The sequence below is a fragment of the Dipteris shenzhenensis genome, chromosome 22 (genome assembly GCF_047967505.1).
Source record: "Dipteris shenzhenensis isolate YYH24624 ecotype China chromosome 22, Dip_SZ_1.0, whole genome shotgun sequence".
In the NCBI taxonomy this organism is placed as follows: domain Eukaryota; kingdom Viridiplantae; phylum Streptophyta; class Polypodiopsida; order Gleicheniales; family Dipteridaceae; genus Dipteris; species Dipteris shenzhenensis.
Window position 1 is genome coordinate 14,577,474 of NC_141617.1, and position 14,987 is coordinate 14,592,460.

Sequence of the window (14,987 nt, forward strand, 5' to 3'; positions counted from 1 at the left end):
CCTATATGCAACTTTTAATCCCTTGTACGACATGGATCACATCTCATAAGAGATTCCAAAAGTCCTATGTGGGACTTGAAATCCCCAAGGATTTGCAAGGGAACTAAAATGGGCATTTTAATTTGCCGAATTAAAACGTTTTAAACATTTTTTGACCCCCAGGAGCGTTTTAAACAACTTGCGCCATGATTTTTAACTGAGACCGACGAATCCAACCTGTTTACCACACAGTAAAACCACCTACTGTGTGGTCTCATGTTTGGTATACCACCCGGTGTTCACCTATACCACACAGGGATTGTATACACTACATGGTCCAGGCATATACCGCATAGGTTTGTGGTATATACTGGGCGGTATTATAAACATACCATGTGGTGCAATTTCTTATATATACTTTGCGCCGACCTCGTACTATTCACATTCTCGAGAATCTAGCTCTGCTTGGAGTCTCGAAAAAAAAAAAAGAAGGACAAAGGAAAAAGAATAAACAAAGCTTCCAAAATACTTTGTGAGTTTTTATATCCTTTGAAAAAGTGTCCAGTGTCGGTGGTGGGCTCGCTTAGGCTAGCTTATTTACCCACACTAGGATGCAAAATGGATAAATGCACAACTCAAATTTGATAGATTATCATTTGTGATTTGAAAGATTATCTTTTAAAGAATGTTTTCATGTAAATATATTTGAAGTTATTTTCACAAAAAAAAAGGAGAAAATTTTTTTTCATAGAAATTAGCTGTTAAAATGTAGTGAAATCTCACATTTTTAATAGTTTAATAGCTATATAGCCTATATATAGATTACAAAAAACTAGTTAAAAATATATATGACATTAATTGTAAGTATCTATGTGCAAGTGGGGAGTCCACTTATGCTGACTTGTAACTACTCGCATATAGATACAAAATACCTTTGAACCATGTGCGAGTGGGTGATCCCCATATGTCGATCGGTAACTACTTGCACATGAATGTGAAATTGAAAATGTTATATTATAGTTTCTATGTACTTATTAGGAATAAAAAAATACTTGGCTCTCGTCAGTTGTGGCTCACATTTGCTAGATGATAACAACTTGTTGAAAGTCTAGCCAGTTGTGTAGCTCGCAATGGCCAGCTTGTATCAACTCACACATTATACGTTAGAGATCATTACAAACTTTACTAGTTTGCTTGTAAGAAAAAATTAGTGGCACTATATATTGTACATTTATGTGCAAAGAAAAGTACTATCTTATCTGAGAACAATTAGTTTATCTTATATAGGTATGAAATGTATGTCTAAACTTATGTTAGATATTTTCCAACCTAGGTAGCATCCTTCACTTCATAGATTCAAACAAAGGATTTTGATAAGTGCAAATGTTGGTATTGCTGGCTATTGCACTAGTGTGTGTGAAATACTGACATTTGCATACAGAGCATGATGATGTGAATGATCATAGTGCAGATAGATGCTTACTTGAGAAAGAGCGAGACACGGGAAAAGGCAACTTGCAATCCCACGTGTATTTCTATAGGCAGATTACCACGTTTATAACCATCCATTTATGTCGGGAGGGGGCAAGACGATTGATTGGATGGTTGCACTCTCTTGAGGTCTAGCAAACATACATTTCTTTTCGATGATGTTAGTGACATTTTCTTAAGTCGCAGAAAACATATTAATAATTGAGATGGTTTTTCTCTTTCACATGTACAGCAACCATGGTGGACAGAGGAGTTAGGGTAGGCCAATGTCAACTGCCAAACAAGACTCAAGGAGAAGGCCAAAATCTCGAGGGGTGCACCACTAAGAAATCCTAGGTATCACATGCATTCAAGGGGCATTTAAAAAACCCCTTAACTATTTTTTTTCCCCAATAAAACCACCCCTCTCTACTTACAAACTTACATATTTTTTTTCTAAAGTTGAATTAAAAACCCCGTCCTATTATTATAAACTTGTTAAATTTTTTTCCAAAAGTGGAATTAAAATACCCCTCCTTTTGAATGCATGTGGTACACTAAATGTTTGGGAGGTAAACCCCCCCAAGCCAAAGTGTTTCAAAACCGCTGGATTTTGTTACAATGTTAGGGCGGCAAAATTGGAAGTGCAACTTCTGCAACCAAGTCTTTACAGGATTGGCCATGAGGATAAGAATACATTTGATTGGTGATGAAAATAAATTAATAAAGAGATGTGAGGGACCAAATGTGGAATCCATTGCTGGCATTCTGCAAGGCATTAACAATGCAGAAAGTTGAATCACTTGTGTACGGGTTGAATATGTAAATGAGTGAACATTTATTATGTGCAACTATTGTAATGAAATTTGAGAATGATTTAGACCATGGATGTTCGTAATCGATCAATTGCTGGTTCCTTGTGTATTTATTTGAGTCTTGATGTTTTAGATTGCTTCTAGCATGAACGAATGCATTTAGATCCTTTGAATAATTGTGTTGAAGAATTAGGATTAAAAAGTAGAAGGCAAGAGAGAGAAACCCGCAAGCTACCACGTGCATGTAAGCAATGCTAGCTATTGCACTAGCATGTGTGAAATACCGACTTTCGTGTATAGGGCATGATGTTACGAAAGATCATAGTGTAAATAGATGCTTACTTGAGAAAGAGCGAGACATGGGAAAAGGAAATTCGCCATCCCATGCCTAGGTCCCTAGGCAGATTACCACGTCTATAACCATCCAATTATGTTGGGAGGGGGCAAGACGATTGGATGGTTGCTTCGTCTCGAGGTCTAGTGCACTTACTGAACGTTGGCAGAATAAGAATGAGGGAAATGATTTCTCCATGCAACACATATTCAGGAAATAAAAGTTTAAGATTAGAGAAATGTTTTTATACATGGAAATTGACAATTTTGCACATTATTGATCTATTGAAATGTGCATACAGAGTCCGTGAGCATGGCTCCAGAGAAATGAGGCTGAAACCTTGCAAAAGCTTGAGACTACATTACACTCGTAACTGCCACAAAGTGGAGATGTAATATCTACCATGAAGAGTACACAGGTTCAAGAACTCATATGCACAAACATTTCCTAGGCGACCCTCAAAGACAAATTGGAAAGTGTAAGGGTCCGGGAGTGGAAAGGGTGATTACCATCTTGGGTGGTCAGACAGTCAATAGTGCAAACATAATTGTGGATGAAATAGTTGGACGTCACCATTCTCAGCTTATAATTGAAGAAGCATGGGTCTTGAAACCTCGGCAATGACTATGGAAAGTTGTTCGCAAAGTGCAACTGCACATAGTTGGATCCCTTGCACAGTTGGCAAGCTACTCAAATGTGTAGATGGAAAGAGGACAATGTAGTGATGTGCCTCGTTTGAATGCCCAAACACATGTGCATCAACAATCCCTCAAAGCTTCCTTCAAAGCACAACATATCGAGAAAGTGCAACAAGATGTGTTTGAAGCTATATGTCACACGGGATATCCATTGAGCATGGTGCAAAGCCCACAATGGAAAAAAGCCATGGCCTTTGTCGCTAAAGCTGGCTCGGGTTTTGCAATGCCTAGTTACGATGCAGTCCGTAACAGCATGTTGGATGCTTACTATAGTAGGACGAAAGAGGAGATGCAACAAGTGGTTTATGATGGCATTGAGAAAACTACTTGCACCATTGTATCAGATAGATGGAAGAATGTTAGCAAGCAGCCCTTGATTAACGTCATGGTTTTGACGTTCAAAGGGGAGGCTTTCCGATAGTCAATTGATACAAGTAGTGAGGCTAAGATGGGAGAATTTATTGTAGAGAAGTTAAGTAGATGTATTGAAGATATTGGTCCTAACAATATTATTCAGCTGATTACTGATAATGCCAAGAATTGTCGAAAGGCTGGGAAAATTATAAATCGTAGATATCGATGTATTTGGGCATCACCATGCTTGTGCCACTATCTCGATTTAGTCTTGGAGGATTGGTACAAAACATCTGAGACAAACTTCTTCAAAGTTGCTATGGATGAGGCACAAAAGGTCGTGTTGTACTTTCTTAATTACCATGAGTGATTCCTAGGCATATTCAGGAATCATCATCCTGCGAGTCACCTACTAGAGCTTCTAAAGCCAAGTGAAACACACTTTGGCACAAACTATATAATAATGGAGTGGTTGTTAAAGCAACATGCCCTTGTAACAGAGATGCTATTCAACATAGAAGCGGTAGAGTGGATAGCCGAGGCATGCTCAAACAACTCTCATAATGAATTTGGAGACCTAAAGGTGTTGGTTAATAACCCGACATTTTGGAAGAGGGTATCCGATGTAGTGGAAGCTATGAAGCTGATTTGGTTTGCAATCTGTAGGTTGGATGTGAAAGGGCTAAGCATGGGAAGTGCTTATATGGCATGGTGGATTGCTGAGAAGGATGTTTTGAAGGAATATGCAAGGCTAGGCAAAGGTCAGTATAGCATGACTAAATGAACTGTGTTGCAAAAGATGGTGCAAAAACGATGGAATTAAGCTCACAACTCTTTGCACTATACCGCCCATATATTAGATTCACAATGGTGGGAATATCGCACAGAGACTGATGTTCAAATAATGCAGTGGTGGCATGACCTTCTTGGACGTTTCTTTGAGGATAGGATAGAGTATGCCTCTGCTGTTAGACAACTGTCAACTTTTCAAAATAGAGAAGGACTGTTTGCCTATCCAAGAATCAAAGAACTAGCAAAAGACATGCTAGCATGGAGATTGTGGGAAGAGTGTGGAGCATCCACACCTCATTTGCAAGCCTTGGCCATGAAGGTGTTGTTGCAACCTTGTAGCAACTCCTCTAGCAAACACGACTGGAGTAGTTATAAGTTCGTGCATACTGTCACAAGAAACCGCTTGACATCAGAAAGATCAAAAAAGCTAGTCTACCTCTATGCAAATGGTAGAGTTTTGGATGATGTGAAAGGGGTATGCAGTGATGGTGATATGCCAAAGTGGGTACATACTGATCTTCTTTAACATGCAATCCTTCTGAAATGCAATTTAAAATGCCACTTAAAATGAAATTTATTTCATATGTAAAGCATTTGATATGCAATTTAATTTGATATCAAAGTGTTTGTGAAAGATTTATAATTCCAATGACAGCTAATCTATGATAATTTTCAAACATGCCAATTTTCACATCAACAAACATAATGACGACTTGTTATCATATTATAAAGTCCACATTGTACACGATAGTGATTGACAGTTGTAGTGTTTGATCATAGTTTACATTTCAAGCCATAGTCACTAGGAGAAAAGTATACATGTGCTTAATTTTCAAAATTTAAAGTTATAGATTAAGTGGCCAAAAAATTATACTGAGAAGCTTCAAAAAATTGTGAGCATCAAAAGATTGTTGGTGCATGTCAGGTCCATGTCCTATTGCTAATTTTGTGGTTCACATGAACAATTGCATCATGTGCAATTGTTCAACCAGACGATAAAAAAACCACACATCAACACCACCAACACCAAGGTGGACAAGATGGAGAGCAGAATTATCATCATGGTAGGTAGATTTGTGGAGGTTTGAAGAAAAACAATTAAGTATTAATTGCAAAGGTCTGAATAAAAACAAGCATTAAAATCACACAATTTATTTAAGTATTTCAAAACAATTAAAATACACCTCTAAAGAAAATTGATTTAAATAAACCGAACATTAAAATCACATGTCATTTACTGAAGTATTTCAAGACAATTAAAATACACCCTTAAGGATAATCGATTTGAAAAAACCCAGCACTCGTGCAACATTTACTTAAATATTTCAAAATAATTAAAAAGACATGCAAAAAGAATATTTCATGACAAAATAAATTTAAAACACACTATGAGGGTAGCCATCGCATTAACTCCATTAACAAAATTGGTATATGTCTTTACGAGACAATACAATATATGAGATCATAATCTTCTCAACCGAGGATCCGTTGAAAATGTTGCTCCAATGCCAATAACATCATACAATTGCTTGGCTTAGGGAGGATTACAAGTTGGGACTCCTAACTTTCAACGTATTTTCCAGGCAAACCAGGTGAAACCGATGATGACACGATAGTGCATAATATCTAGTCGTTGTATCAAAACAATCTTGGCATATTGGACATAAATGCCCATCATCCACAAAAGTGATACACGATGGAAGGGTGGCTGGTTTTCTGGCTGCCAAACCCACAGATTTTCGATCCAAGTTGCCAACACGGTTGCCATCTTCAATGTGTTTGAGGGCGGTTTGTGCATCTTGCGCTTGTTGAGAATACATAGCAGAGATGTGGCATTGCTCCTTGTAGGCATTTTCAAGGTCTTGACTTTGGTCGGCTTGTTGGAGAACGGCATTTAGGCCACTGACTTTAGCTTGTAGGTGCTCGTCATTCTCGCTCATCACCCATCGATACTCAGTCATTGCGTCATGCATTATGATGCTTGGAAGGGTGAGATCTTCCTTCGTGCAGCACTTTGCATTGCAACTTGTGAACCCTCAGCATGTGGACCCTCTACACCTTCATCTTCCATGACTTGATGCACGTTCATAAATAATTCAAAACTCATCACGGAAACTACACAAGTGCACAATATGGCTAATGAGTACACTCTATATGATATAATAACTACAACAATGGACATGTAACAAAATCGCATGTACTTCACTTACCTGAAGTCGGGCTTCCCACATTAGTAGGTGGTGTTGCAATGATGGGAATAGCAGTGACTTGTGGTTGCACTGGCCTTTTGCCCCGTGTGCTAGGTTTGTCAGCAAAATCTATAGGCACGTCCAACACAAACTTTGCATATAACATTTTTGTAAAGTAAAGTGGCATGGCCCCGTTATGACGCTTGTCCGACTTGATCATGTAGTGAATATAGTATGCATTATCTTTCATAGTAGGGTGGCGGCAATTCTTGATGGGCCACCGTCTATGTGCAGCATCAGCGCAATCCAATACCACTGCAATGTCATCATTGGAGATCATTGCGTTGATGTGGTTTTATTTCAAACCATTTGGATCATGAAAAACGCTTACATTGGTAATTGCACATGCCTCATCTCCTCTTGTCGGTAGGAGGGTAGCATCAGCCATGTCCATCATGTGCTTCATGGATTGCTTTCCCCTCACGCTTGGATCTTGAGATGCGTATGTAGCTTGCATTGAACATTGCGATGCGGATGCCATGGTGACTCGTGAGTGATGGAGCAAGAGAAGATAACAACCATGTGAGATCGAGTGAGCGACTTGTTATTGAAACATTTAATTATAACATGCTTATGCCAATCATCCCATATAAGAATTTATCTAACAGAATTATGGATTGACCATGATCGATTAAATTGTACAAATAAAAATGGCAAACTCTAACAAATCGTCACATTTTTTAACCCACATTAACATTTTTCAAAGACATTAAACTTTGGCAATCATAGCATGTGCAAACTTTGACAAATTGTCACATTTTTAAACCCACATTAACATTTTCCAAAGACATTAAACTTTCGCAATCATAGTGCATGGCATTTCTTCTGAGGTATCCATAGTTGCCAATGTGATAGTAGAAGAATTTGGTGACGGCTCCCATGCTGGTGAGAAGGGAATTTCCAACTCCTCAATAGGGTTTGGTAATCGGGGTAGAGTTATTTCTTGTTCATGTAGCTCTTTATTAATGATTATAGCCAATAAGTGTGGAATTTTACATTTTTGGCTTGATGAACCATCTAGTTTTTTTGTAAAGAAGATGACTAAGTGATGGATCCAGTCTTGCTTTAGCTTCTACTCAGCAAAACAAATGTGTAGAGTGATCGACAAGCCTTGTAGGGTGTTTGGCACCTTGTGTTGGAAGTGAGTAGGCCTTTTGAATGGCTGTACTATTGAGGATGATGTTGAGTGGGCTCTGATGTATAGTGATGGTGCTGTACTTGCCAATCTATGCATTGCTCGAGTCGTAAGAATGGAGAAAGTCCGTGATATACATGGTCATTGTAGGACTGTCCTCCAAGGATTTTAGGCTCTCATACAAACTGCCCAAACCCCTTTGCTCTAAGAAAGATGTTGTTGCATTGGAAAGAGCATAAATCGATGTAGGTGGCTACACAAGTTCCACTGACTAGGTCCCTTCAATGGTTGTGTAGATCGGTGGTAATTGGGGTGGATTTTGGGATTCCATGTCATGCACAGAATCCTCCTGAGAGCTATCGCTCTAAACCACAAATGCTTGTGGTCACCATGGTTCAGACGATGTAGATGGTTGCGAACTCTGGAGAGGATCTCATGGTTGAGGCAGTGGGCTCTTTTTGCGCATCCTCTTTAGTGGCGGCATTGTTTCTTAACCTACATCCATGTGCATATGGCGTACCATTGATCATTATATTATTTGGCATGTAGGTATGACATTTGTGTGTGTTTGTGAGAGACCTTATTTTTACACATGCTTTGAGAGTGTGGAATGAAAGTGTGTGGCACAATTATTCATGCAATCGACTATGTGTCTAAGTGAAAGCGTGTGAGTGCATGTGACCTAGTAACTATATGCTTTTTTGTTGTTGATGGGATTTCATAGGGAAGCTAGGACTCAGGCATCCCTTCTGAGCCATAGGTTGAAATCGGTCAAGGTGCTACCTATATGTGTGAAGACGTACATATGCAAGTGAGTGCTCGTGATACAATCTAATCCTAACTAAGGAAGACTTGGGCTTCCCAAATCTTCATTTGTGTTGGGGATGGCTTGTGTGTTGAAGTAGTAGCGCTTCAGTCGGCTCCCATTTATGGTTGTGTTGAATTAGACTGCATCCAATGTTTCTATCAGTGCAGCTCTAATGGGATTCATCTTTCTTACTTGGTAGGGTCCTTGACCTAGATACTTGAGTTTTCCCTTGTGTACTTTGGCATTGTATAACAAGACTAGGTCACCTTCCTTGATGTCTTTGGCTTTAAGATTTCTGTCAAACCATGCCTTTCTTCTACTTTTTTTTGTTGTCATGGCATGGTAGGCGACTAATTTGGTCTTCATCTAATCTCTGTATGCTTCTCCAATTGATAGAGTCTTTCTTTCAAGGATGCATGATCTCCCATGCATTCTTGTACTAGTATGCGTAGGCTTGGTATTAAAAATTTTAGTGGGACCACAGCTTCAAGGCCGTACATCAATTGAAAAGGTGTATTCCCTGTGTTGACTTTGAGTGTGGTTTGGTATGCCCATAAGGCTGCACTTAGTTTCTCTGCCCAATCAGAACGTTATGGTTCTACTACCTTAGCGAGGATAATGCATAATATTTTGTTGGTGGATTCGGCCTATCCATTACCATAGGGGTAGTAGGGTGTGCTTTTTCTATGGATTATCATAAAGCCAGACAAGAGTTCTTGGATTACCCCCTCATTGACAAAGTGTGTGTCCCTATCTAACACAATTTCAATGGGGCATTTGAATCAGGTAATCACATTCTCGTATAAGAATCTTGTTGTGGTTCTGGCATCTGCCTTTCTAACTACTTCAGCTTCAACCCATTTGGTAAAGTAATCAGTGGCCAAAATGATGGTGTGCTTATGTTCCCTTTGCTGCTGGATGGATGGGACCTACATAGACAATCTCCCATTTTTCAAATGGTTTTTGTGCAACAACTATTGTTAGGGGATTGAAGTCTTTGTGTTCGGGTTTAGTGGTTCGTTGGCATATATCACAACCTTTGACATATTCATAGGCATCTGCTTAAAGTGTAGCCCAAAAGTAGCCTACGAGGAGGACTTTTCTTGCTGTGGCTTCCCCTTGGAAGTGTCCTCCTGCAATGCCTTCATGGACTTCACTCAGGATTGGCATGATCTCAGCATTACACATCTTCTTAAAACCTGGTCCTTGCCCATCTTGTATAGTTGTTTGGCAATGAGTTGATATGGTAAGGCTTTTAAAATTAGTTTTCTGGGATCCACTGCTTCCATTTCATGGGGTGGTCATCCTTCCATTAAGTATCCAATGATATCCCCACACCAATTTGGAATAGCATCTATCTGAAAGAGTGTGGCATCTGGCAAGTCATCTTCTACTCTAGTGGCTTCTTCTTTCGACTTGACATGAGACATGTGATCGGCAATGTAGTGTTGGGCACCTTTGTAGACCACTATTTTGATGTTGAATTCTTGAAGCAAGAGGAGCCATTTGGTTATTCTTCCTGTTATATAGGGACAGTTCACAAGATAAAGCAATGCTTGATGGTCAATGTAGAAGACAAAGTCATTTGCTAGTAGATAGTGCTGAAATTTCTTAACACTATACACCATTGCTAGGGTTTCTATTTCGGTGGTGGTATAGTTTATCTCTAAAGATCAAGAGTATTTCAAAAACATTCATGATGTTGCATGTTGCATGTTGCTTTTGTGTGAAATTTAGTTTACACCTGCATTGTGTATTTTGAATGTTTTTTATTTTGCATGTGTATTTAGAATGTTCTTTATTTAAGCGCTTACAAAACAATTGTTGCATGCACTAGATCACTACACTATCTACACACCCATCTCTGATGGCAATGCAAGAGTAGTTGAAGACTAAGATCTAGATGCTTGCCCGTAAGACAATGATCGAGCACTTGATAGGATTGAGTGACGAAGAAATCCGAGCCCATGCAAGCTCAAAATTTCTATGTGATCAAATGATATCCTAAATACTTTACCTTCTTTACGCGAGCTAGCCTGATCGTGGTCGAATGACACAGTCGAAGGTGATAGTGATACTTGATCAATTAATTATTCCTCGAGTGTTTGGAGATCCAGTAGGAAAATGGGAATTATATGAGAAGGTGATTAATGTAGCCTTGCCTGACAATGGAGAGGTGAAGCTTGCACTCTAGACGACTGAATGGAAGGCATCGCAGATATCTAAATTTAGAAAAAACCAAAAGGAGAAAGGGTCCATTGAAAAGGCAACAGCCAATGCCCTGGTCCATATGACCAAGATGGCTGGTGGTCCAGAAGAAAATGTGACCTAGGCCAAGTTGAAGGGAGAGCACAGATAGAATTATGTATTGCATTTGCTGACATGTGCTCCCACACAGTACACTTTCCATTGCAAGCATTGACCTTGCATGAACCGATGGGCAAGGGAGGAGAAGGGAAGGTATTCTAGATACAAATTGTGGGTGTCCAAGGTCTTAGGCCAATAGAGTGGTATGCTGGCAAGAGGAGTAATAGAGATGATGCCCATGCTCATTTGGCACTAAAGAATGAGCTAGCGATGACAAGTGTCCATAGAGTTGTCTGACGAGTATTGGGGTACTCACACACCCAAGAGTTATGGGTCATCACTCCCTTTTTTAATGGTGGAAGTGTGCACGATATGCTGATGTGTCTCCCACAGCAATGTGGGACATATGTGCAATGGGTTAAGACCACACATCCTAGAGAAGAACCTCGCTTTGACTAGAAATCTCCACTCACCAGGTTGCGAGAAAGGTTATTTTGTCGTCATGCATTGTCCATTGCTGTTGTTATTGCCAGTGATTTGAAAGCAGTTCACGAACAAAGATATGCACACACCGATCTGCTAGTAACTACATGCTGGACTTCACGATGGATGACATGTCTGTCCGAGTGGGGATTATTGATTGGGGAAGAAGCCTCCACTAGACCAAAAATTGATATCCACAAGACCCGACTTTTGCTCCTCCCAGGGCATTTCCATAGTTAGCACCAGAATTATATGCCAGTACTACTACCCGAGCAAATTTGAAGGGCGCATGGGCCCCGGAGTCAGATTGCTTTGCCATTGGATGGCTATTTTAGCAAATTGCCAACTTTCTCATAGATGCTATAGATGCTCTCACTGACAACTCCATGAAGGGCGACATTGCAATCAAGCTCTTGGTTGATTGTGGGAACGCGCTTTGCAAGATTGATCCAAATGAGAGACCTTCCATGGGAGTAATTTTAACAAAACTGCATAGTTCCAATGTAAACGAGGATGTGGCAATGCGACCCATTGAGAAAATGAAGACAAATTGTTCAATAAAAGCTACGTCTGCTTTGAGATTGACCCGTATGATCGCAATGGAGGTTGAAATTGAGGAATTGCCCCACGAGATGCTACAGCTCAATGCACAACTACAACCAATATATTGATGGGATATCTCAAGGTGTATGCCCCAGGAACACCTTGGTTTCTATGTGTGTGTGCTAGACTCGGGGGGGTCACTATATATAAACCCTCTATACCACGTGCGTTCAAGGCATATTTCTAAAATCCCTTATCTGTGTAAAATTTTCATTAATAAATGTACCCCTTTTCTATACAAATCTGTAAATTTTTTCCAAAACTATTTTAAATAGTCCCTTATGTATATTTATTTCTGTAAATTTTAGAAATAAAAAATATCCTTTTGTTGAACTCACGTGATAGGGTTACATATGATGAGTGACCCCCCGGAGGTGCTAGAGGCACAGTTAGGTGCCCATAAGCAATGTTAGGTGGTGGTAGATGCCACATAGGATGATTGAGAGAATCTAGGAGCTGATTGAGGAGATGATTGTGGAGCTTGGTGGCTCATGTAGAGGTGCCTACATATGGACCTCACCTTTCTTCATTCCATAAGCAAGCAAGCATTCTCATTTCATGTTCAGCTTCATGCTTTCCTTTCAATTCTTCAACATGGTATCAGAGCACTATGATCCTCCTTGAGCCCATTTATGCCATGTCATCATCTTCTTCTTCTCCATCTTCTTCTTCTTTATCTTCACCATTTCTTCCCCAAACTTGTGAGAGCTTGTTCTCCCTCGTCTTTTTTCCTTTCTCCAAATCCTCTGAGCTATTGACTCCTCGTGTATAGATGAACTTTCATGTCAGAGGAATTAGCGAATGCTACCCACAGAACCATGCAACAGTCATCTTCCTCTTGATGCCTTTTCTTGCAATGCGACTTGTTGGAGCAGCCATTACAAAATTCCTCTAAGCCAAGCTTGCACAACAGTATGAGCTAGCTCCTGTCTAGGTTTGAAAGGAAATGGTACACCAAGGAGGGAGAAACAACAAAAAAACCAGTCAACATTCAAGCTATTGGCTATGGCGACGTGACATGGCATTTCGCCTCTCCTCCTCAGTGGCTCTTCTCTGGTATACCAACTTTGTTTCTACCTAGAAAGCCCTCTTTTCTTTGCTTTGAAGAGTGAGATACAAGCCCTCCAACTTTAGGCCTCTGTTTTGGAGAGTTTTGACAATGTTGTGAGTTTGATGCTACATTAGATGCTACTTTAGCATTTTTGATGTTTTAAAGTGTTGAATAGCATCAGTAGAATTGTGGCTACAACTTTCCTTGAAGTTGCTATACCTGGATTTTCTTGAAATACTTTCATTTAGCCACCTCTATGAAGCATGTAAGTTGAAGCATCATTTCCATTATGATTTGTAGTATGGAGTTTGGTTACAAGAATTTGCTACCCTAAATGCTTGTACTTTGAAGCTCTTCAACTCTTTCTAGCCTTGTAAGAGAGTAGACACTACCCATTTTGGTTTAGACCCTCTCATGGCTACCTTCTTGAATATGGATAAGTTCAATGGTAAACGCTTTCACACATGGCAGATGAAGGTTAAGTTTGCATTGATGAGGGAAAACCTCTGGGGACTTGTCAAACCTGCTTCAAATTCTTCTTCAATAGCCTCTAATGCTGGAGAATCCTCAGCTCTGACATGCCCGGCATGAGATTCTACTAGAGAGGAGAAAGCCTATGCCATAAAAACTCAAAAGGGCAAGTTTTCACCTTGCAAACATTGTGGGAAGACTAATCACCTCTCAAAAGATTGCTTCAAGATCAATCCTTGCAAAAATTGTGGCAAAAAAAATCACCATGAAAAGTATTGTAAGGCCAAAAAGGAAGCAACTACAAAGCCAGATACTGCCAATCTACTTTCAGTTGATGTGCCTCCACAAGATGAGGCATTCTATGAAGATTATTCTTTTTGAACCATCTCCATATATGCTCCAGATCTCTCTTTTTATGTTGAGTCAAGGTCCTCAGCCTGGATAGTCCTCCAAAATGAATGAAATAAACTTTTGTGTGTTTTGTAAACACCTCTGGTCACCATATGATGTAGGCCATGTGTATGTGTTTTGCTCCATGGCTCGGGGGGGTCACTCAACATATGTAACCCTATCACGTGAGTTCAAGAGAAGGATATTTTTTATTTCTAAAATTTATAGAAATAAATATACATAAGGGACTATTTAAAATAGTTTTGGAAAGAAACTACAGATTTGTATAGAAAAGGGGTACATTTTATTAATGAAAAATTTACAGATAAGGGATTTCTATAATAGGCCTTGAACGCACATGATATAGAGGGTTTAAATGTAGTGACCCCCCCGAGCTCCATGGTACCTCCTATAGACATTGTGTGCATGTACATGTAGGGGATATAGCCATTGGAAGGTCTTATGTATCCCTTTTGTTTACCTCACACCCTTGGGAACCCCTTGCTCGCATGAGATTCTAGCCATAGATTTATCCTTGACCACCATGAGATGGCATGAGAAACCATGAGACTAGATGTATCCTTGACATAGCCTGAGGGATTCCCTTGAGGGGGGGTATGATGGGATATCTCAAGATGTATGTCCCAGGCACACCTTGGTTTCTATGTGTGTGTGCTAGAGGCACAGTTAGGTGCCCATAAGCATTGTTAGGTGGTGGTAGATGCCACATAGGATGATTGAGAGAATTTAGGAGCTGATTAAGGAGATGATTGTGGAGCTTGGTGGCTCAGGTAGAGGTGCCTACATATGGACCTCACATTTCTTCATTCCATAAGCAAGCAAGCATTCTCATTTCGTGTTCAGCTTCATGCTTTCCTTTCAGTTCTTCAACATATATCTCCAACAATAGCAGTAGCCAGAGCCTAAGGCTATGTTGGTACCAGCACTGCCCATCAACACCATGCTAGTCCCTGAGCCACAAGGGGAGCTAGTGCCACATTAACAGTATGACTACTGTACCCCTGTCTAAAATACCATTGGAACAACC